The 22,671-nt window shown below is 39.7% G+C and overlaps 1 long non-coding RNA gene across 2 annotated transcripts in view; it reads left to right on the forward strand.

Moving 5' to 3' along the window:
* Positions 1-12,089: 12,089 nt before the first annotated feature.
* Positions 12,090-22,671, forward strand: part of LOC111771091 (uncharacterized) — a 31,124-nt gene continuing 20,542 nt past the window's right edge. For both annotated transcript variants that reach the window (XR_011433739.1, XR_002804729.2), the window contains exons 1-3: positions 12,090-12,222; positions 13,017-13,094; positions 17,530-17,635. This is a non-coding gene — a long non-coding RNA (uncharacterized lncRNA). The remainder of the gene's footprint in view (positions 12,223-13,016; positions 13,095-17,529; positions 17,636-22,671) is intronic.

Consider the following 22,671-nt stretch of genomic DNA (forward strand, 5'->3'; position numbering starts at 1 on the left):
CCGTATGAATTTTAGGATCAGCTTGTCATTTTTGCAAAAAAAGAAAAAGAAGCTAGCTGGCATTTTGATAGGGAATGTATTGAATCTATAGGTCAATTTGTGGAGTACCGCCATTTTAACAACATCAAATTTTCTGACCCACGAACATAGTATGTTTTTAAATTTATTTAGATTTTTAATTTCTTTCAACAGTATTTATAGTTTTCAGTGTATAAATCTTATACTTCTTTTGTTAAATTTGTGTCTAAGTATTTTATTCCTTTTGTTGTTATTATAAATGGAATTATTTTCTTGGTTTCACTTTTTAAAAATTTTATTGAAATCATAATAGTTTATAACATTGTGAAATTTCAGTTGTACATTATTATTTCTCAGTCAACAAATATATGTGCCCCTTTACCCCTTATGCCCACCACCCAGCCCCCTTCCCCTGTGGTAACGACTAATTGTTCTCTTTGTCCATGTGTTTGTCTATCTTCCACATATGAGTGAAATCATATAGCGTTTGTCTTTCTCTGTCTGGCTTATTTTGCTTAACGTAATACCCCCAAGGTCCATCCATGTTGCTGCAAATAGGACAATTTTGTCTTTTTTTTTTTTTGGCTGAGTAGTATTCCATTGTATATATATATATACCACATCTTCTTTGTCCATTCATCAGTGGATCAGCACTTGGGTTGCTTCCATGTCTTGACTATTGTGAATAATGCTGCAATGAACATAGGGGTGCATAAGTCTCTCTCTTTTTTTTTTTTTTTTTTTCGGAAGATTAGCCCTCAGCTTACATCTGCTGCCAATCCTCCTTTTTTTGCTGAGGAAGACTGGCTCTGAGCGAACATACGTGCTCATCTTCCTCTACTTTATATGTGGGACACCTACCACAGCATAGCTTGCCAAGCAGTGCCAAAGCGGAATGTGTGAACTTAACAGCTGTGCCACCGGGCTGGCCCCTGCCTAAGTCTCTTTTAATTATTGATTTCAAGTTCTTTGGACAAATACCCAGTAGTGGGATAGCTGGACCACATGATATTTCTCTTTTTAATATTTTGAGGACTCTCCATACTGTTTTCCATAGTGGCTGCACCAGTTTGCATTCCCACCAGCAGTGTATGAGGGTTCCCTTTTCTCTACATCCTCTCCAACTTTTGTTGATTTTTGTCTTTGCAATTATAGTCATTCTAACGAGTGTAAGGTGATAGCTCTTTGTAGTTTTGATTTGCATTTCCCTAATAATTAGTGATGTTGAACATCTTTTCATGTGCCTGTTGGCCATCTGTATATCTTCTTTGGAAAAATGTCTGTTCATATCTTCTGCCCACTTTTTGATAGGGTTGTTTGTTTTTTCGTTGTTGAGTTGTATGAAAAGTTCTTTATATATTATGGAGATTAACCTCTTGTAGGATATATGATTTGCAGATATTTTCTCCCAGTTGGTAGGTTCTTTTTGTTTTGTTCCTGATTTCCTTTGCCTTGCAGAAGGTTTTTAGTTTTCTTTAGTTTTAGGTTTGTTTCTTTTTTCTTTTTTTCCCTTGTCCAAGTAGGCATGTTATTCGAAAAGATCCTTCTAAGACTGACGTCAAAGAGTGTATCACCTATATTTTCTTCCAGGAGTTTTATGCTTTCACACCTTACCTTCAAGTCTTTAATCCATTTTGAGTTAATTTTTGTGTGTGTGGTGGAAGATAATGGTCTACTTTCATTCTTTTGCATGTGGCTGTCCAGTTTTCCCAGCATCATTTATTGAAGAGACTTTCCTTTCTCTGTTGTATGTTCTCAGATCCTTTGTCAAAGATTAGCTCTCTGTAGATGTGTGGTTTTATTTCTGGGCTTTCAGTTCTATTCCGGTGATCTGTGTGTCTGTTTTTGCACCAGGACCATGCTGTTTTGATTACTGTAGCTTTGTAGTATATTTTGAAGTCAGGGATTCTGATGCCTCCAGCTTTGTTCTTTTTTCTCAGGATTGCTTTAGCTAGCTATTCAGGGTCTTTTGCTGCCCCTTAGAATTTTAGGATTCTTTGTTCTATTTCCATGAAAAATGTCACTGGGATTCTGATTGGGTTTGCATTGAATCTCCAGATTGCTTTAGGTAGTATGGACATTTTAACTATGTGTATTCTTTCAATCTGTGTGCATGGAATATCATACCTCTTCTTTATGTCATCAATATTTTTCAACAATGTCTTACGGTTTTCATTATATAAGTCTTTCACTTTCTTGGTTAAATTTATTCCCAGATATTTTATTCTTTTTGTTGCGATTGCGAAAAGGATTGTATCTTGAGTTCTCTTTCTGTTAGTTCATTATTAGAGAATAGAAATGCAACTGATTTTTCTAAGTTGATTTTTTTGCTCTGGACTTTGCTGTGGTTATTGATTATTTCTAATAGTTTTCCAAAGGATTCTTTAGGGTTTTCTATGTATAGAATCATGTCATCTGCAAACAGTGAGAATTTCACTTCCTCCTTGCCAATTTGGATCCCTTTCATTCCTTTTTCTTGCCTACTTGCTCTGGCCCAAACCTCTGTACTATGTTGAATGAGAGTGGACACCTGGTCTTGTTCCTGTTATCAGTGGGATGGCTCTTAGTTTTTTCCTGTTGAGTATGATGTTGGCTGTGGGTTTGTCATACATGGCCTTTACTATATTAAGTTACTTTCCTTCTATACCCATTTTATTGAGAGCTTTTATCATAAGTGGATGTTGGATCTTGTCAAATGTTTCTCAGCATCTATTGAGATGATTATTTGGGTTTTATTCCTCATTTTGTTAATGTGGCGTATCATATTGATTGATTTATGGAAGTTGAACCATCCCTGCAACCCTGGTATAAACCCCACTTGACCATGGTGTATGATCCTTTTAATGTACTGTCATATTTGATTTGCTAGTATTTTGTTAAGGATTTTTGCATCTATGTTCAACAGCGATATTGGCCTGTTATTTTCCTTCTTTGTGTTGTCCTTGTCTGGCTTTGGGACCAGGGTGATGTTGGCCTTGTAGAACATGTTAGGAAGTGTTCCATCTGCCTCAATTTTTTGGAATAGTTTGAGAAGGATAAGTATTAAATTTTCTTTGAATGTTTAATAGCATTCTTGTGAGAAGCCATCTCGTCCTGGACTTTTATTTTTTGGGAGATTTTTGATTACTGTTTCAATCTCTTGTGATTGGTCTATTCAGATTCTCTATTTCTTCTTGATTCAGTTTGGGGAGGTTGTATGAGTCTAAGAATTATCTATTTCTTCTAGATAGTCCAATTTGTTGACACATAGTTTTTCATAGTATCTCTTATAATCCTTTGTATTTCTTTTTCTTTTCCTTTCTTTCTTTCCTTTCTTTTTTTTTCTTTTTTTTTCTTTTTGCTGAGGAAGATTAACCCTGAGTTAACATCTTTGCCAATCTTTCTTTACTTTATTTGTGGGGTTGCTGCCACTGTGTGGCTGACAAGTGGTGTAGGTCTGCTCCCAGGATCCGAACCCATGAACCCAGGCTGCCAAAGTGGAATGTGCTGAACCCAAACACTGCATCATGGGGCTGGCCCCAATCCTTTGTATTTCTGTGGTAACTGTTGTAATTCCTCTTCTTTCATTTTTAACTTTGTTTATTTGAGCCTTCTCTCTTTTTTCTTACTGAGTTTGGCTAAGGGTTTGTCAATTTTTTTAATCTTCTCAAACAAACAACTCTTAGTTTTGTTGATCCTTTCTACTTTTTTTTTTTGGTTTCTATTTCATTTATTTCTGCTCTAATTTTTATTATTTTTGTCCTTCTACTTACTTTGGGCTTTGTTTGTTCTTCTTTTTCTATTTCTATTAGGTGTGGTTTTTGGTTTTTTGAGGAAGATTAGCCCTGAGCTAACTACTGCCAATCCTCCTCTTTTTGCTGAGGAAGACTGGCCCTGAGCTAACACCCATGCCCATCTTCCTCTATTTTATACGTGGGACGTCTACCACAGCATGGCTTTTTGCCAAGCAGTGCCATGTCTGCACCCGGGATCCGAACCAGTAAACCCCGGGCCACCAAGAAGTGGAACGTCCAAATTTAACTGCTGCACCACCGGGCTGGCCCCTAGGTATAGTTTAAGATTGTTTGTTTGAAGTTTGTCTTGTTTGTTCAGGTGGGACTGTATTGCTATGAATTTTCCTCTTAGGACCGCTTTTGCTGAATCCCTTATGAGTTGGTATGGTGTATTTTCATTTTCATTTGTCTCTGGATATTTTTTGATTTCTCCTTTAACTTTTTCATTGATCCATTGGTTGTTCAGTAGCATGCTGTTCAGTGTCCACATATTTGTTGCTTTCCCAGCTTTTTTCTTGGAGTTGATTTTTAGTTTCATAGTAGTATGTTTGGAAAAGATGCTTGATATGATTTCAATTGTCTTAAATTCATTGAGACTTGCCTTGTTTCCCAACATATCTTCTATCTTTGAGAATGTTCCATGTGTACTTGAGAAAAAATGTGTATTCTGCTGTTTTTGGATGGAGTGTTCTATATATATCCATTAAGTCCATCTGCTCTAGTTTTTCATTTAATTCCACTACTTCCTTGTTGACTTTCTGACTGGATGATCTATTCATTGATGTAAATGGGGTATTGAGGTCTCCGACTCTTATTGTGTTGCTGTTAATTTCTCCTTTTTGGTCCGTTAATACTCAATTTATGTTCTTTGATGCTCCTGTATTGGGTGCATATATATTTATAAGTGTTACGTCCTCTTGGTAGAGTGTCCCTTCTATCATTATACACTGCCCCTCTTTGTCTCTCATTGCCTTTTTTATCTTGAAGTCTACTTTGTCTGATATAAGTATGACAATACCAGCTTTCTTTTGTTTGTCATTAGCTTGGAGTATCATCTTCCATTCATTTACTCTGGGCCTTGTTTGTCTTTAGAGCTGAGATGTGTTCTGGAGGCAGCAGATTGTTGGATCTTGTTTTTTAATCCTGCCAGCCACTCTGTGTCTTTTGATTGGAGAATTCAATCCACTTACTTTTAGAGTGATTATTGATGTATCAGGGCTTAGTACTGCCACTTTATCACTTATTTTCTGGTTGTTTTGTATTTTCCTTGTTTCTCATCCCCTATATTTCCAACTGCCAATTCAGTTTGGTATTTCTCTATGATGATTTTCTCTTTATTTATAATTTGTACCTCTGTTTTGATTTTTTGTTTATTGGTTACCATGAGGTTTGTATAAAAGATCTTGCAGATGAAATAGTCCATTTTCTGATAGACTCATTTCCTTAGCATAAGCAGGTTCCATCCCTTTCCCCTTCCCCTTCTAAGTTATTATTGTCACAACCTATTCCGTTTTGTGTTGCGAGTTTGTGATTACAATGAAGTGATTATAGTTATTTTTGATGTTTTCCTTCCCTTTATCTTTAATGTTATAATTAAGTGTTTGCTAACCTCTTGTGATAGAGAGCTGCAATTTTCTGATTTTGTCTGCCTATTTATCTCCTTGCTCAAGGCTTTGTAAACCCTTTCTTTGTTTAGGTATGACGGCCTTCTTGATCATTTTTTGTAGGAAAGTTCTTGTGGCGATGAATTCCCTCAGCTTTTGTTTATCTGGGAAATTTTTTATTTCTCCTTCATGTCTGAAGGATACTTTCTTCCACTGGATAGAATATTCTTGCCTGAAAGTTTTCGTCTTTCAGAATTTTGAATATATCATTTCACTCTCTCCTAGCTTCTAAGGTTTCTGCTAAGAAATCCACTGAAAACCTGATAGGGGTTCCTTTGTAAGTTATTATTTTCTGCCATGCTGCCCTTAATATTTTTCATCATTAACTTTTGCCATTTTTACTATTATATGCCTTGGAGAAGATTTTTTTACATTGATGTAGTTAGGAGTTCTATTAGCTTCATTTACATGTAATTCCAGCTCCTTCTCCAGCTTTGGGAAGTTCTCAATTATTTCTTTGAACAAGCTCTCTCTTCCTGTCTCCCTCTCTTCTCCCTCTGGGATATCTATAATCTTTATGTTGCGTTTCCTAATTGAGTCAGATATTTCTCAGAGATCTTCTTCATTTCTTTTTAGTCTTAGTTCTCTCTCCTCCATCTGAAGCATTTCTATATTTCTGTCCTCCAAATTACAAATTATGTCCTCCACAATAACATCTCTGTTATTTAAGGATTCCAGATTTTTCTTTATCTCATTCATTGTGTTTTTCATCTCCAACTTTTCTGATTTTCTTTTTATAATTTCAACCTTTTTTTGAAGAATTCCCTCTGTTCATTAATTTTATTCCTGAGCACACTGAACTGCCTTTCTGAGTTTGCTTGTAACTCATTGAGTTTCTTTATGATAACTATTTTGAATTCTTTGTCATTTAGCTTGTAAATTTCTGTGACTTCACGATTTATTTCTGGATACCTGTCATCTTCCTTCTGGTCTGGAGTGTTAATATACCTCTTCCTGCTATTCAATAGGATGGACTTGTGCCATCACGTTGTGGTAGTATCTGGTCACAGATTCCTCCTGCCGTCACTGGAAGAGGCAGGAGCTGTGTATTCTGAGCCTGCTGTGGTCTCTGGCACCAGTGCCTGTCTGTTGGAAGCTGTGCTGACAGGGTCTGTCTGCGTTTACCCACTGGCCATTTCTCCTTTACATACATAAGTGCACAGGCACTCTGGCTGGGGTCCCCTGCTCTGGCCCACCCGCCAAGCTGATGCACCCAGCAGGAGGAGGGAGAGGGGTGCTTTCTTTTGTGTATGTGATCCTGGGCATTCCCACTCTGCACTTGTTGTTTACCTTCCTGGGCTGCTTGGCTTGAAGACACCCCTGTAGCTGCTTAGCATTCTCAAAGTGGAGCATTCCCACAGGCTGGGAGGCAACTCCAAGAGGGAAGTCATTCCCACGGAGGGCTGCCCTTTCCCCCCTCTCCTCTCGGAGTCGAGTGCTGGCTGCCATGTGAGGTCCTGTGCCCTAGATTGCTGTCGTTCATCAGGGAGAGGAGATTCCCTTATGTCCTTCCACTGCCTTCTGGGGGGTCCAGCCCCCCACCTTCAGACTTGTGGCTGTGTGGATCTCTCAGATGTCTATTGTGTTGTGTGAATGTCTTCTGCTGGTTTATGAATGTCCTTTTTATTGTATCTTATAGGGGAGAGACTAAGGCAAGAGCTCACTCCACTGTGACGGTTATGTCACTCCTAGAAGGATTTTTCTAAAGGCTTTTGTTTTCATACATCTCAGCCTTATAGCCTGAAGCTTCCAGCCATTAAACATTTACTGGTTTATTCCTTGTTTGAAATATTTTTTAGCATGCAAAAGTATACCCAGATGATTCACAGATCCAAAACCACAGCCTAAGCAGGAGACAACAGCATTTCCTTCCTGAGCATGGTGCTAAGAAAATAGAGAACAGATGCACAAGGCCAGAGAGGATCCCTTGGGTCAGCAGCAGACAGAATCCAACTGGACCATTGTGGATGGACAATTTAGAAAGGTCTTTGGAACGAACTTCCAATTTGCAAAGATCTTTAGGGAGCAATATTTGGCAGGATATTTTTTCTCTTACATTTTAATTCAGAAAACACTTCCATCTTTTTTAGAAAAATTCCTTAAACTGTGGTTCTTATTCTAAAACCTGGAAAATTAGGTATTAAAAAAATAATAATAATATCATGATGTTAATCTAAGAAGGAAAGTAACCGGAGTACAAGATAAGGAATGTGCAACTATCAAAATGCGGAGGTGGCTCAGACTCCACAACCTCTAATTCACGTGGCATGTAATCTTCTTAAACAATGATTATAGAAACTTAAAGTGCATTCAAAGGGGCTGGAATTGTCATTAATTACTCTGCAATATGCCGTCAACCAAATTCTCCCTTCGAGTAAATATATGTGGCTTCCATTGAAATTAGTGGGTGTCACTTACAGGTAACTGAGAGAAGAATTTGGTTCTGTGACCTAATAAGGCACTGTGAAGACTTGATTTACAAACAATTATTAAGGAAGATTTCTACCAGTGATATAGAAGAAATTTAAATATCTTTACTTTAATTGAGTCAAGAAACATGAGTTGAGTATAGACTTTGTTCTGCAGGATGCTAGGTACTGCTGAGGGAATCCAAGGTAAGACATAGACTGCCCTGCCTCAACTTGCTCCCAAATCTGCAGAGGAGAGGCCTGACAGAGGTCTCTCACATCTGTTATTCCTCCAGTTCTCAGCTTACATGTCACTTTCTCCAGATGACATTAGATCTTCCTGGTAAGATGCATCGTATTGGTAATTACTTGTTTGATTCCTGTTTTCTCCTGCAGCTCCAAGAAAGGAGGGACCATCTTCCTCTTATCCTGGTGGCCTGTGGATGACTTGATAAGAACACAGGTTCGGTTCTGAAGCCAGCAGCCTGAGTTCAAATCTCAGCTCTGTCATTCACTCTCTGTGTAATTTTGGTCAAATCATTTATGCTCTCCAAACTTTGGTATCCCCATCTGTAAGACAGAGATAACAGTTCTGTAGTAGTTACCTGTAGAGCTGTTGTGAAGACTAAATGAGGTAAAGTCACTAAATGGCCTGGCACATATGAAGCCCTCCACAAAGCTGAAATAAAACATCAGTAGTTAAATAAGGCTAATCTCTTTAATAGATAAAGACAATGGTTGCCATTCTCTGGCTATTCAAATGACATCACAACAGCAATAATAATCACTATTATTGAGTTTATTGTGGGCCAGGAACTGTGCTTAATGCTTTGCATATAATCAGCAAATTTAAGAGATATGCACATCAACCCATCAACAACAACCTGACCCTTTAACCTCTTCTCTCTGGGCATATCATTATTTATTAGCGATGTAAGATCATCAGATCAGACTATGTATTGGTGGCATATGAGTGGCTGTGTCAGTCACAGACTTAGAAGGAAATAAATGTCTGGTTCAAAGGACAAATTGAAGAGAGCATATGAAGACTAATTCAAGGATTTCGGCAGGGTGAAAGAATCCAACAAGGGATGGAATTGCTTACAGCAACTAGCAATAATGGGGAGTTGTTACCTCCCCTAGGCTTGAACCGGCAAAGGAGAGAACTGGTGCTCCAGGCTCTGTGAAAGCTACAGTCAAGGGAGCGCAGCCGCCCTGCAGGAGCTCTGGTGGTAGAGGTGTTGCCCACTGCATAACCCATGGCGAGGCAGGGAGCAGCCGGAGAGGGACAGCTGCTCTCTGCCTGCCTTCTGATCTCCTGTTGCTACCTCCCAATCGCCAAAACCTGCTAGAAGCCAGAGTGACGCCGTCTGTAATTTCCTCCTCCTGGAACAGAGAATGGGGCAGAGAAGGGCTGAGAACGATCTATCTAGAAGAGCAAGCAGAATAACCCGCATGGAACCACTGACCGTCATGTCTAGTCAAACTTGAAAAAATTCATGTTGACTGCATTCAGAACATTAGAGAAAATGAAGAATTTCAAAAGTTAAACAAAACTGGCAGAGCTATTGCTAAGCTAAAAATAAAGACAAGCTTTTCTTTCTTGCTACAATTAACGAATATGCAAAGAATATAGAGGGTACAGCTAGCAACCGCGTGTCTGTTGTTCCTCCTCGTCAGCCTCAGTAAGATGAAAGCTCGCGCTGTTAGGCTCCATGTTTGAAAATGACCCAGTTATGGTATTTAGTTGAATTTAAGAACCAAGGTTTGCTAATGAATCTCAATCATGGCAGCCAATTGTTCCTCCCTTTTTATTTTCCTGATATCAACCAACTAAGATTTGAGCCTCTTCTTTTTGTTCAGTGGAGCACTATTCTTCTGGAAGACATCTTTTATTTTATTTTTTATTGTGGCAAAATATACATAATATAAAATTAACTGTACATTTTTAAGGGTACAGCTCAGTAGTGTTCATATATTCACACTGTTGTGAAACAGATCTCCAGAACTTTTTTATCTTGCAAATCTGAACTGCAATCCATCAAATGACAGCTTCCCATTCCTCCCTCCCCCCAGCCCTTGGAAACCACCATTCTACTTTCTGTTTCTATGAGTTTATCTAGGTGCCTCACATGAATGGAATTATCTAGTATTTGTCCTTTTGTGATCGGCTTATTTCACTTAGCATAATGTCCTTAAGGTTTGTCTATGATGTCACATGGGTCAGAATTTCCTCCCTTTTTAAGGCTGAATAATTTTCCATTGTATGTGTATACCACATTTTGTTTATCCATTCATCTGTCATTGAACACTTAGATTGCTTCCACCCTTTGGCTGTTGTGAATATGCTGCTCTGAACATAGGTGTACAAATACCCGTTCAAGTGTCTTTTCAGTTCTTTTGAGTATATACCTAAAAGTAGAATAGCCAGATCATACGGTAATTCTCTATTTTATTTTTTTTGAGAAACCACCATACCATTTTCCATTCTGCACGCATCATTTTACATTCCCAACAACTGTGCACAAGTGTTCCAATTTCTCCACATCCTTATCAACACGTTTTCTGGATTTTTTAATATAATATTCATCCTAATAGGTGTGAAGGGATAGCTCACTATGGTTTTGATTTCTATTTCCCTAGTGATTAATGATGTTGAGCATCCTTTTATGTGCTTATTGGCTATTTGTATATCTTTTTGCAGAAATATCTTTTCAAGTCCTTTGCCCACTTTTTAAATTGGGTTGGTTTCTTTACGTTGTTGAGTTGTAGGAGTTATATATTCTGGATATTAATCACTTATCATATATATGATTTGCAAGTGTTTTCTTCCATTCCGTAGGTTGTCTTTCCACTCTGTTGATAGTGTCCTTTGATGCACAAAGTTTTTAATTTTAATAAAGTCCAATTTATGTGTTTTTTCTTGAAGATATCTTTTAACATAGGCTTTGCATGATTAAAACTTTTGGAGAACAGGGCTCAGACTAGACATAGTTGTGGTGGACTCTATTCTATTTGTAGCAGAGCAAAAAGAACAAAGGCTTAGGTTTCATAACTCACAAAACTGACCTAACTGATTTGTATACTTTGGATGACCCCATCATATGTCCAGAATTTAAATTTTTCCTCTTGGCAATAGAGAGGTACAGGTCTCCCCTCATCTTCCCTCCTTTGGATGCTATAGTATCCTGCTGGGAGATGCCATCAGGGAGTCAGAAGAAAGGTACTCTTTCACTTGCAAATAACAGTAACTCAATCTAATTGTCCCAAGAAAAGAAGCATTTTAAAATACAGAAAAAATTAAATTTTGATAAAAATTCTTTGATTCATATAACTGAAAAGACCAAGGAGAGGTATCCTGGCTTCAGGTATAGCTGGTTCCAGGTTCTCAAACAATGTCATGGCTCTGCTCTCCTCTGGGTTGACTCCATTCTCAAGTAGTACTTCCCCTTATGATGACAACACAGTGACCATCAGCTGTTGATTTACTTCTTACTTTCTCAGCAGCTCCAGGCAGAAGACAAATTCTTTCTTCCTTATAGTTTTAAGAAAAGTTTCTGTATGATCTTTTGTATTAAAACTGACTACATTGTTAGCCCAATGGCTGAGGAAACATCAATGGGTGATCTGAAGGATTTTCCTTATTGAGCAGTTGTGTTCTCTGATGAGCAACTATGGTCAATATTGACATTTGTTACCACTGTGGATTTATTTTTTCTATAATTACTGGCTTCAACTCACAGATGGAGGAACTATTGAAGTTGATGGTACGTTCTCCAGGGGCTGCATAATGAGTCCCCATGCTCACGAGATGCAAGGGACTTGCTGGAAGTAGTGGAAACCAAAACCCAGAGAAATATTTTGTTTGGGGAACCAACGTTTAAGCATAATTCACTGCTTACTGTAGTATTTTAAAATAAATAGAATTAGTTTCAGTAATCACCAAACTTCCCATTTTGTAAAAACATAACAAAGGGATAGAGTACCAAATATGGAAACCAAAGACCCAAGCTTGAGTCCTGGACTCTCCTCTTATCCACCATGTGCCTTGGGCAATGCTAGGGACTGAGTTGTATCCCCCCAAAATTCCTACGTCAAAGCCCCACCCCCATTATGAAGGTATTTGGAGATGAGACTTTTGGGAGGTCACTATGTTTAGGTGGGTGAGGCCCTCATGATGGGATTAGTGACCTTACAAGAAGAGACACCAAAGAGCTTGTTCTCTTTCTCTCCCTCTCTCTCTCTCTCTCTCTCTCTCTCCCTCTCTCTCTGTCTTATGAGGACACAGCGTGAAGGAAGCCATCTGCAAGCCAGGAAGACAATCCTCACCAGAAACCAACCATGCTGGCACCCTGAACTGTGAGAAAATAGATGTCTGTTGTTTAAGCCCCCCAATCTATGGTATTTTGTTATGGCAGCCTGAGCAGACTAAGATAGACAGGGTGCTTAAGCCTTAGGTGTCTGATCTGTGAAAAGTCCGGGAAGGGGGTGGTAAACGTCAGTGGGGCTGCAGAGGTGGATTCCTCAGTATGTGTGCAGATAATGTAAGGAGGAAAGCAGTGATTATAAGAAAAAAAACCTATCCTTCTCTTCTCTGACATTCATCCAAACAAACAGAAGAAGGTGAAGGCAGAAGAGGACTATTTTGGGTCTATAAAATATCAGAAATAGAAATAAAAATACTCTGGGGCATATGAACCAATAATCTAGACTCTAGGGCAGAACTGTTACTTTCTTTAAAGTATAATTTTTAAACTCCTTTACAGAGATCTGACAGTTGAGACACTACTCAAATCTTTCTTTTTCCTCCTAAAAATGCTAGGTTCGAATGTTATTCCTCCTACCACCATGTAACTTTCCACCTGTCATCATCTGGGCAGTCAATTTTAAATACAACATATTCCTACCTCAGGACATTTACATTTGCTCTTCCCTCCACCTGGAACACTCTTTCTCCAGATAGCTGAATGACTCACTCCTCCACTTCATTCAGGTCTCTACTAAGTTGTCACCTCACTATAGGAGCTTCTCCAATGACCCCATCTAAAATAGCTTCTTCCCATCCCATCACACTGTATCTGCCTTTTTACGTGGTACTCACCCCTACCTGACATTTTGTACATTAAATTATTTTTATCTATCTTCTCCACTAGAATGTATGTACTATGAAGGCAAAGACGTGGTTTGGGTCACTGCTATATCTCCAGCACAGGAACGCTGCCTGGTACACAGTAAGTGCTCAATAAATGGTCAGTATAGAATGAACAAATCTCAATCTTCTTTTCTCATTGTGATACATATGACAGTGTCATTCTCATGCAGGGCACATGTCCTTGGGGAATATACAAATTGTGGCAAATCTTAAAATTAATTTTCTGGCAAGTAAAACAAATGGTGCCATTTTGCTTTAGATAGGGTTGGGGCATAGAATTCAGAAGCATTTTACAAACATGTGAGTGATGAAATCGGCCATTTAAAGGTTCCAAAGCTCTTATAAAAGAAAATATACCCATATCTTACAAGAAAACATAGCAAATCAAATTGACATTTTTAAACTATATTTTGAAAAAGGAATCTTGATTTTTTTTCTAGCCTTCCACTCTATAGATAATATCATAAATCAATTTGCTTTTTATTGTTTGCATCTCAACTTAGATATAACTTCCCTCTTAAAAACTTCCCCGTGACTCCCTCAAATTGGGGTTATGTGCCCCCATGGGACCTCAAACTTACCCTACCAAAGATCTTAATGCTCTGCTCTGTGACTGCTCGTTTACTTTTCTATGGCCCTGGCCCCATCCCTTATTCCTGCCCCCAACCAGTGTCTCCCCATTTCCCCCCCCCCAGTACAACACCAGCTTCAGGAGAAACAATTTCATGACTACTTTATTGACCATTTTACATCCAACACGTAAGGTATGAATAAATATTTGCTAAATTGTGGCTGGCCTGTGGCCGAGTGGTTAAGTTTGTGTGCTCCGATTCGGCAGCCCAGGGTTTTGTAGGTTCTGATCCTAGGCACAGACGTGGCACCACTCATCAGGCCATGCTGAAGCGGCGTCCCACATGCCACAACTAGAAGGACCCACAATCTAAAATATACAACTATGTACCGGGGGGCTTTGGGAGAAAAAGGAAAAATAAAATCTTTAAATAAATAAAGTCTTGATTTAAAAACAAATTTGCTAAATCAATTAATAAGTTCTATTTAAGAATAAGCACACCCATTGGGGCCGGCTCCGTGGCCGAGAGGTTAAGTTTGCGCGCTCCGCCATGGCCCAGAGTTCGGATCCTGGGCGTGGACATGGCACCGCTCGTTAGGCCACGTTGAGGCGGCGTCCCACATCCCACAACTAGAAGGACCTGCAACTAAGATATACAACTATGTACCGGGGTGGGGGGCGCGGTTTGGGAAATAAAGCAGAAAAAAAAAAAGATTGGCAACAGTTGTTAGCCCAGGTGCCAATCCTTAATAAAAAAGAAAAAAAGAACAAGCACACATAAATCATTGTGTGTTTAAAATTGAAAATTTACAATGTACAGACTTTTGATAAATAATAAAAATGGTGGTCTGAGTTTTCAGGCACAGCCTCATTCCAGGTGCCTGTCGTTTGGTAATTGTGACTGTTCAGTTCTGGGAAATCATCACGGTTCCCTTGCCTTCTTCCTTATTACAAATTTGCCCACGGATCAAATTAGAAAGAAAATGGTGTGCTGTGTTAGCGAGCATGTATGCCAGAATAAAATTTATAAGGTAGATAAGGGAGATGGGAACATTCTTGAAGCCGTCAATAACTCACGCCTCAGACTCAGGAAGGAATAAAGCAAACAAACAGAAAAAACTGGAAAAGCCGTAAAGTCACTGCTCGTAAGCACCGCAATAATTGGTAATTGCCACTGCTATGAATATCAGCCAGCCACTCACTGCAGGGTTTGGCTTTAACAAGGTAATTTCAGGTTGGATACAATTTCCAGTTTTATAATTCTCTCCCGTGTCTCTGCCGTTCAAGAAAGCATATTGAAGGCAGTAAGCAGGAAGAGCCGTATGACAGGAGGAACCTTGAGTCCCCACTAACTTCTACAGCAAGACAAATTGTTCACAAACTTGGTATTTCAATTATTAGTAGTAATAAATTATTCACATGGTACCTCTCAGTTGATCACATCAATCATGACATGAGAAACTCATGTCTAGAACTGTAGCTCTCCAGATTTTTTATGGGAACAGTTTAGTCACAGCAAAATTTCCTGTGGTTCCTATAGTCCACCCAATTCTATTTTCCAAAAAATACCTAACTTGGGGCCGGCACGGTGGCACAGCAATTGAGTTCGCACGTTCCACTTCTGCGGCCCGGCGTTCGCCGGTTCGGATCCCAGGTGCGGATCTATGCACCGCTTGGCAAGCCATGCTGTGGCAGGCGTCCCACACACAAAGTAGAGGAAGATGGGCACCGATGTTAACTCAGGGCCAGTCTTCCTCGGCAAAAAGAGGTGGATTCGTGGCAGATGTTAGCTCAGGGCTAATCTTCCTAAAAAAAAAAAAAACCTAACTCAACAGTAACAAAGACTACAAAAGCAAAAATGTTAAAATATAAGTTAACTCAAGTATAATAGCAATTGAAAAGCATGATCAGCTCAAGACAGAATCTGTGATGCACTCATAACAAAGAGTCTTCCCAAATACAGTGGGAAGTCCAACTATCTGCCTGCATATGTATGTGTGCAATGGGCATTTTGCAGTGTTGACAAGCATTGCACGTGGAATACTCGACAATCTAGAATTCTCTAATGGAATACTCAACAAATTCAACACAAAATATGAATAACTAATTTTAGAAACCTTCAATAAACTTTTACTAGTACGTAGGTCTTAGTATGTAATAGTGAAAATCTAGGACGCCTAGATCAGAAAGGTCTTGCATTGTTTGATTCATTCATTCGATGCCTGTCAGAAGGCATTTCAAGTGCATGGAGTATACCTTGAGAAACATTGTAGTGAAACAATTACCTAATCGACTATTCATTGCAGCTTCCAGGAAGTGCCTAATACAGCTAACTGCTTGTGAGAGGGATATAAAAATATGAACAGGCCCTGAGAAGCTTACAATCTAAGAGATGCTCAATGAAGATTTAGAGAGATCGTGTATTAGAGATCAAAGCAACGTATATGCCTCATATTGTTAGACGAATGAAAATGCTTTTGTGCAATGTTGAGAATAAATGTAATTGTTTCAGTACTGTGGTCTCAAGATTTGTTTTACTATATCAAAAGCTTGATGATGAGCCAGCCCTGATGGTCTAGTGGTTAAAGTTCTGCACTCTCCACCTTGGTGCCCCAGTTCAATTCCTGGTCACGGAAGGAACCACACCACCCGTCTGTCAGTTGCCATGCTGTGGTGGCAGCTCACGTAGAACTAGAAAGACTTACAACTAGGATATACAACCATGCACTGAGGCTTTGGGGAGAAGGAAAAAAAACGAGTAATACTGGCCACAGATGTTAGCTCAGGGCGAATCCTTCTCTGCAAAACAAACAAACCAACCAACCAACAAGATGACCTGCATCGGCAAGTCACCCAAGATAAATTGCAATGGGAATAGCGTCTTGGAGACCAGGCATGGGTCTGTGGTAACAAAACAGAACTAAAGTCTGGGTTTCCAGTTTATTGGGTGACAAGTGTGGATGAGCATGAAGCATAATTCTATAAAATGCTCAAGGCTCAGGAATATGTGCGTTGGTTAACTAGCCGCTGTAAAACACTACGCTCTGAGAGCTGATTCAGCCTTTTGCATCTTTTACACCTGCTACAAAAATAGCTGCCATAAAAGAAAATCAGATACGGTGAATAATTCACAACACAAAAGCTCTTGTGTGGGTGGGAGTGAAGTGGTGTTTGCCTTTGTCACCTTTTATATGATGAAATCTGCAGTTATCGCATAGACTCCTTTCTGATATGGCAACATGAAGATTCTAAGCCAGCAACAGGCAGCTGCAGGGCTGATGGGAATTTGCTGCTTGCCTGGTAGCACTACCAAAAAGTTACAGCGGCTGCAGTAGGTTTTCTCGGGACTCTTAGTCATTGCCTTTCTTTTTCTTTACTCTGTGCAAGCTGTAAACAGATTGTAGATTGTGTGACACCACAGACCCTGAGAGATAATGCAAGGCTACTTTTAGCATCATCTACCAGAACATATAAGTTTTGCTTTTCTACCCAAAACAATTTGACTTGTGCTCTTGACCTTCATATCTATGACTTCGTTCGTCTACTTTTTAGAGAACTTTGAAGGCTGGGGGACCAGGGAATGAGAGTAGGGACCAGATGAATGGGTGTATTAATCATGTTCTTTAATTTCTGTTTTGACATTTTGGGGACTTTGTAGACCCAGGCAGAGAGTGCCCCTCCCAGGACTATCTAATTCCTAAAGATACCATCTTACCCCTGAGCACATCTTTCATATGCAAATCAATCAATCCTGAGCCCATATCCCCCAGTCACTTCCATTATCTAACTAGCACACACCAAGCCAATATTTCCTCTGCCCTAAATCATCCCAGGGCCAGGCACCACGCAACTGGAGACGACCCCTGTAGCCCAAAGCCTGCCAGAATTACTCAAAGTAGCCAATTTTAGCTGTTTACTCTGCCATGCCTTGTCTTTTCTGCAGATACCCCAATAATGGCTTTCCTCTTGCTCCTTTCTGCTTCCTGACCAAACCTGGTGCTCCCCATGTGGCCCTGCATGACATGGCCTGCCCACTCCTCTCAGGAAATGTAAGTAATAAATTGTTCTTTCAGTGGTATTGGCTTCTCCGTGTTGTCACTCAGTCACCTCCATAAATTAAAATCCTATGGACACAAAGGAGACAGTGGGCCTTTGCAGTCATTTTTAGGAACATGGCAGGTTGGCTTCAAATCTGGCTCAGAGATGATGTACTTTCACATTAGCATCATGGGCGACTCTAACACACAGCCCAGAATGGGAGCCAGGCATTCTCTCTTCATCTCTGCCTATTTCCACGTGGCACAGTGAGGCGCTGAGACACACACTCTCATGTTGACTTTCCATCATGACACCAAAGTCCAGAAAACTTGCATGACCTACTCAAGAAAATCAGAATGCAGATCTGTAGAAGTGAAAACGTAGAGCCCTGTTCTCCTTGATTCCTCACATGGAGCCACCAGATTAACAACACCGATGATGACGATCCCTGTGAACGGTTATTTACTGAGAGCCTTGCTCTGTGCCCAGTGTTACATACGCATCATCTCATTGAACACTCACAACAAGGCTATGAGGTAAGTGCTATTATTATTCCATTTTAGAGATGAGAACTTAGAGATGAAAGTCACCAATCCAAGGTCCCATATCTGGTAACTGGTGACCTGGAACTAGACAGACCAAGTCTAAACCCATAGGCCACGCTCTAAGGCCCTGCGTGATACTACATCTGTCAAAACTGAATAAGGCTCCTTCTCCCCCCGGTGCAGAATTCAAGAGCACGGTTCCTTTTGTGAATGAAGCGTCAGTCTGAAAACCACAACCCCTAGTTGGCATCTTCAATTGGCTGGTACATGGTGTCATGTTGCCTTCCAAACCGAACATATTTTTGGTAGATGTTCAGAAGCAGGGCCAATTCCAGGCACTATTGTGAAATAGGCAACCCTCTTGATTTCTGGTGATCGTTTTTCCTGGAATTCCATGCCCTCACCACCTCTATAGATGACCCAGATGACTCCACTCCCAACACTGTCCTCTGTGGTTTGTGCCTGAGGCCCCAAATTATTTCTCTGTATCTCTAAACCCATCAGAATTCCCATTCCCTCTTTTTCAAAAAATCCATCAAGTTTTCTGGATTCAAATGGGCCTGGCTTCTAATTATAGTTCTATGACTTTTAGCTGTGTGACCTTGATCCCCACTTTCCTCATCTGTAAAACTGCCAAAGTAGCACGAACTTCAGCTTCTTTATAAGGATAAAAATGATAGACCATGTGTGCTGTGCCAAAATCAATTTGCAACACGTAATTGGTGCACTATCCTGATAGTTCAGTCAGAAGAAATAGTTCCCCAATTTTCACATATGCTATTTGAGTATAAAGCAATAACACTCCTTTCTGGAGCCCCAAAAGAGTCAGCCTCTTTACCTTATGGACATACTTTCAAATATGGCTTGATAAACCAGCCATGAAAGTAAGCACTGGCCTAGCACATCTGCTACAAATTCAAAAGAAATACAAGAAGTTCTGATAAAACCAGACAGTCGAACAAATGAAAATTAAGCAATGGCTCTAATCAGAGAATGCAGTCTACTTCACAATTTTCCCAACTGTTTGCAGTTCTCATGTCTTCAAATTCTAGAAAGAGTATTTTTAAATAAATTCAGCAGAAATGATGAAGGGAAAAAGCAGGAAGCCAAGCATCATAAGACAGAAGTCATCATCTCCGCTCTGCCACTTGGTGGATAGATGACCTTAGATGTGTCACTCGACCTCTATGGATGCTAATTTCTTCCTCCATAAAATGAGAGTGTTGGACTAGACAGTCCCCAGGATCTCTTCTAGTTGTACCATTCTGTGAGTCAATGAGTCTGTCTCCACCATTGTCCCTACCCTTGTTCTCTGGAGATATTGTTGCCACAATAATTACTGTTGCCCCCAAGTAACATCACGTAGCATAGTCCAGTCACGTACAGGAATTCCAGGAACTGTGACTGTGAATTCTAATCCCTCTTGGGTCACAGCATCATTGAATGACCTTGGGCAGGGCACCTCACTTCAGCTAACTGCCTCGGATGCCTAACCAGACAAAAACCTCCAGGAATTTATGGGATAAATTTCCAACACTTACGCTTCACAAGCTGTTCTTCAAATGCCTTTACAATGCTTACTTTAGGATCACCCATGACAAATCATGAAACCAGGCTTGTTCCCTGAATAATTCGCAGTCATGGTGTGTTCCCACCTCCAACATAGACGCCTATCTCTCTCTATTCAAATCATAACCACCTTTTAAGAGAGGCCAAATTTAAGGGAAACTTAAAAGGCTAAAAAAATGTCAAATTTTTGGCAAATTTAAGGCTAGGAAGAAGAGCTGATATACATTCTATAATAGAACCACCATGATTTCAATAGGCTAAAACAAAATGTGTAAGCCAAGGAGAATTAATGCAAACTTTCAGCCAATATTTTTGAGACGTGTCTTGTGATAGATTGGCACTATAATCCCTACCCTAAATTTAATAGACAAGAAGTCCAATATTTTCATTAATAATAATAATAATAAAATAATGACAGCTGCCATTTATTGTGCAAATATTATGTTTTAGACATTATACTCAGGGCGTTATATGCCATGTCCATTAGAATGCTTTCAGCAGCAAGAAAGAGTACCTAAGCAAAATGGGCTTAAGTAGTAGGGGTTTCCTATCTCATAACCCTTGGTGAGGAGTGGCTGTTCTAGGGTTGGTTGATTGAGAAGCATAACAGCATCATGGAGGATCCAACCTCCAATGGCTATTCTCGGTATGTGGGCAACATCTCCCCTTGTGGCTGCACAATGGCTGCAATGATTCCAGGTGCCACAGAGATACCTCAACATCTAGACAAGTAGATCTCCTACATGTCTCTTTCTATTGGTTTGGAAAACCTTATCCAGAAGGTCCCTACAGATTTCCCTCACATCTCATTGTCCAGGATCAAAGCACTTACACATACCTAAACCAATCAGTGGCAAGGGGAATGAGATCGCCAATATCATCTTAGACTAATCTTGATTCATCCCTGGCCCTCCTTCCTTGAACACATGGGATGGTGACCACCCTACCCAAACAAAACTGGGCCTCACATGCAAAGAAGGGGAGGATGGGCTGGGAAATGGCAATTGGGTAGATAAGCAACAGTATCTGCTAACACATACATTATCATTTTAATTAATTATCTTCCAAGGAGTTATTATCCTCATTTTATAGATGAGGAAACCGAAGCTCAAAAAGTCAAGTAAATTGCCCACAGTCACACAGCTAGAAGTTGGAAAATCCTGTATTCCCAATCACCATATTGATGGTTCTGAAGTTTCAGTGTATGTAAGAAACATCAGGAGAGTTATTAAAACTGTGGATTCCCAGACTCCACACCCAGAAATTCTGATTCCATAGTCTAGGGTAGGAGCCCTTATTTTTCATTTTTAACAAATAATCTCAGTTAATTTGGATTCAGGTGGTCTGTGAACCGCATTTCATGAGAGACCATAGGATTAGCTATCATTTGGGCAGCAGTCTGATTTTTTTTAAAAAACACTCATTTTCTGGAAGCCCCAGACCCACCATCTCCAAAAGCCATCCGTCTTTTTTATGCAGCATCAGAGAAATCTCTCATCAGATTCTCTCTGTAGTCTGCACAGGTCAAGCCCCACATAGTGTCTAGGACTGGTTCCCTAATTTAAGAAGGATATAGATAAAACATTCACATGAGGGGAATGAGTGTCAAGAGGAATCTAAGCAAGTTTTCTAAGTAAGCATTGAAGAATTTGGGATGATTTAGGGTGGAAGGTAGTCAACTCTTTGGTGTGTGTGTGGGGAGAGGAAGCCATCATAAGCCTACAAATATTGGTTAGGTTGTCATGTGTAAAGGATACTCAAAGTAGCATCAATGATCAGAAATTATGAAGCTCATTTTGTTTTGTTATAAGGAAGAACAGTCTAATAATTAACATTGTGCCTCAACGCAAAATGTTCTCTGCTTCACAAAGCATTCTGAATACATTCAAGGAGAGGCTGGTGGACCCAGTATCTGCCACTGGTATTGTAGAAGGAATCCCGCAAGCGAAAGGAAGCCTGTACCGCTGACCCCTAAGATGTGCTGTGATCTCCCATTCACATCGTCTGCAAACTGACTTGTGTTAGTTTTCTACTATGGTCATTTCTGCTGAACACCTTGGAGTGCAATTTAATTTCTATTTTAATTTTATTAATATTGATTTGATTAATGCACCTAATATATAGTTACTTTAACACAAGATCATAATATAAATATATAAATAATCTATAAATAGATTAACAATTTCTATTTTAACTTCTGATTTAATTTCTATTTTAATTTCTGTCTATTTTATTTAAAAGTTTAAACTATTACTTTTTTAAAATTTAAATTTCTATTTTAATTTCTAAGTGTCCCATTTTCCCAAGTTGATGGGACATAGCTGACTTTTTCTTTGTGTCTTCGTGGCATCTAATTCATAAGCATGCCCACCAGAGGTACTTAATATATAGTTGACAATGAAACAGAATGGCCTAGAAGGGTGGAAATGCACACCTAGATTACAACACTGGACAAGATGAGTAGATAACTTTTAGTATGCTGCCCTGCTTACTACCTTTCTCCCGTCTCTGGGCCCTGGGCATGGTGGCCATATCTGCAACATGTACTCTCCTCTCTGGCCATAAGTGATTGGGCCAGAAGTTTACACATGATTCAAGCTGAGCCAATGAGATTGGCACTAAGATTTTAAGACAGTTTCTTAGGGCAGCTGTACTTGTACATGTACTCTCCTCTCTGGCCATAAGTGATTGGGCCAGAAGTTTACACATGATTCAAGCTGAGCCGATGAGATTGGCACTAAGATTTTAAGACAGTTTCTTAGGGCAGCTGTACTTGTAACACATGAACTCGGAAGCATGGTCTACTGAAACTCAACGAAGAAGATGAGAGAAAAAAGAGTGAATTCCCTGGCTTTCCAACTCCTAAGTCCCAATTCCTTCTTGAGGCTCAGCTGTAAATGTGCCTTTGGTCTCTGTGAGAAACCCTGTGTTTT

Source organism: Equus caballus, chromosome 28 (assembly GCF_041296265.1).
Source record: "Equus caballus isolate H_3958 breed thoroughbred chromosome 28, TB-T2T, whole genome shotgun sequence".
Classification (NCBI taxonomy): Eukaryota; Metazoa; Chordata; class Mammalia; order Perissodactyla; family Equidae; genus Equus; species Equus caballus.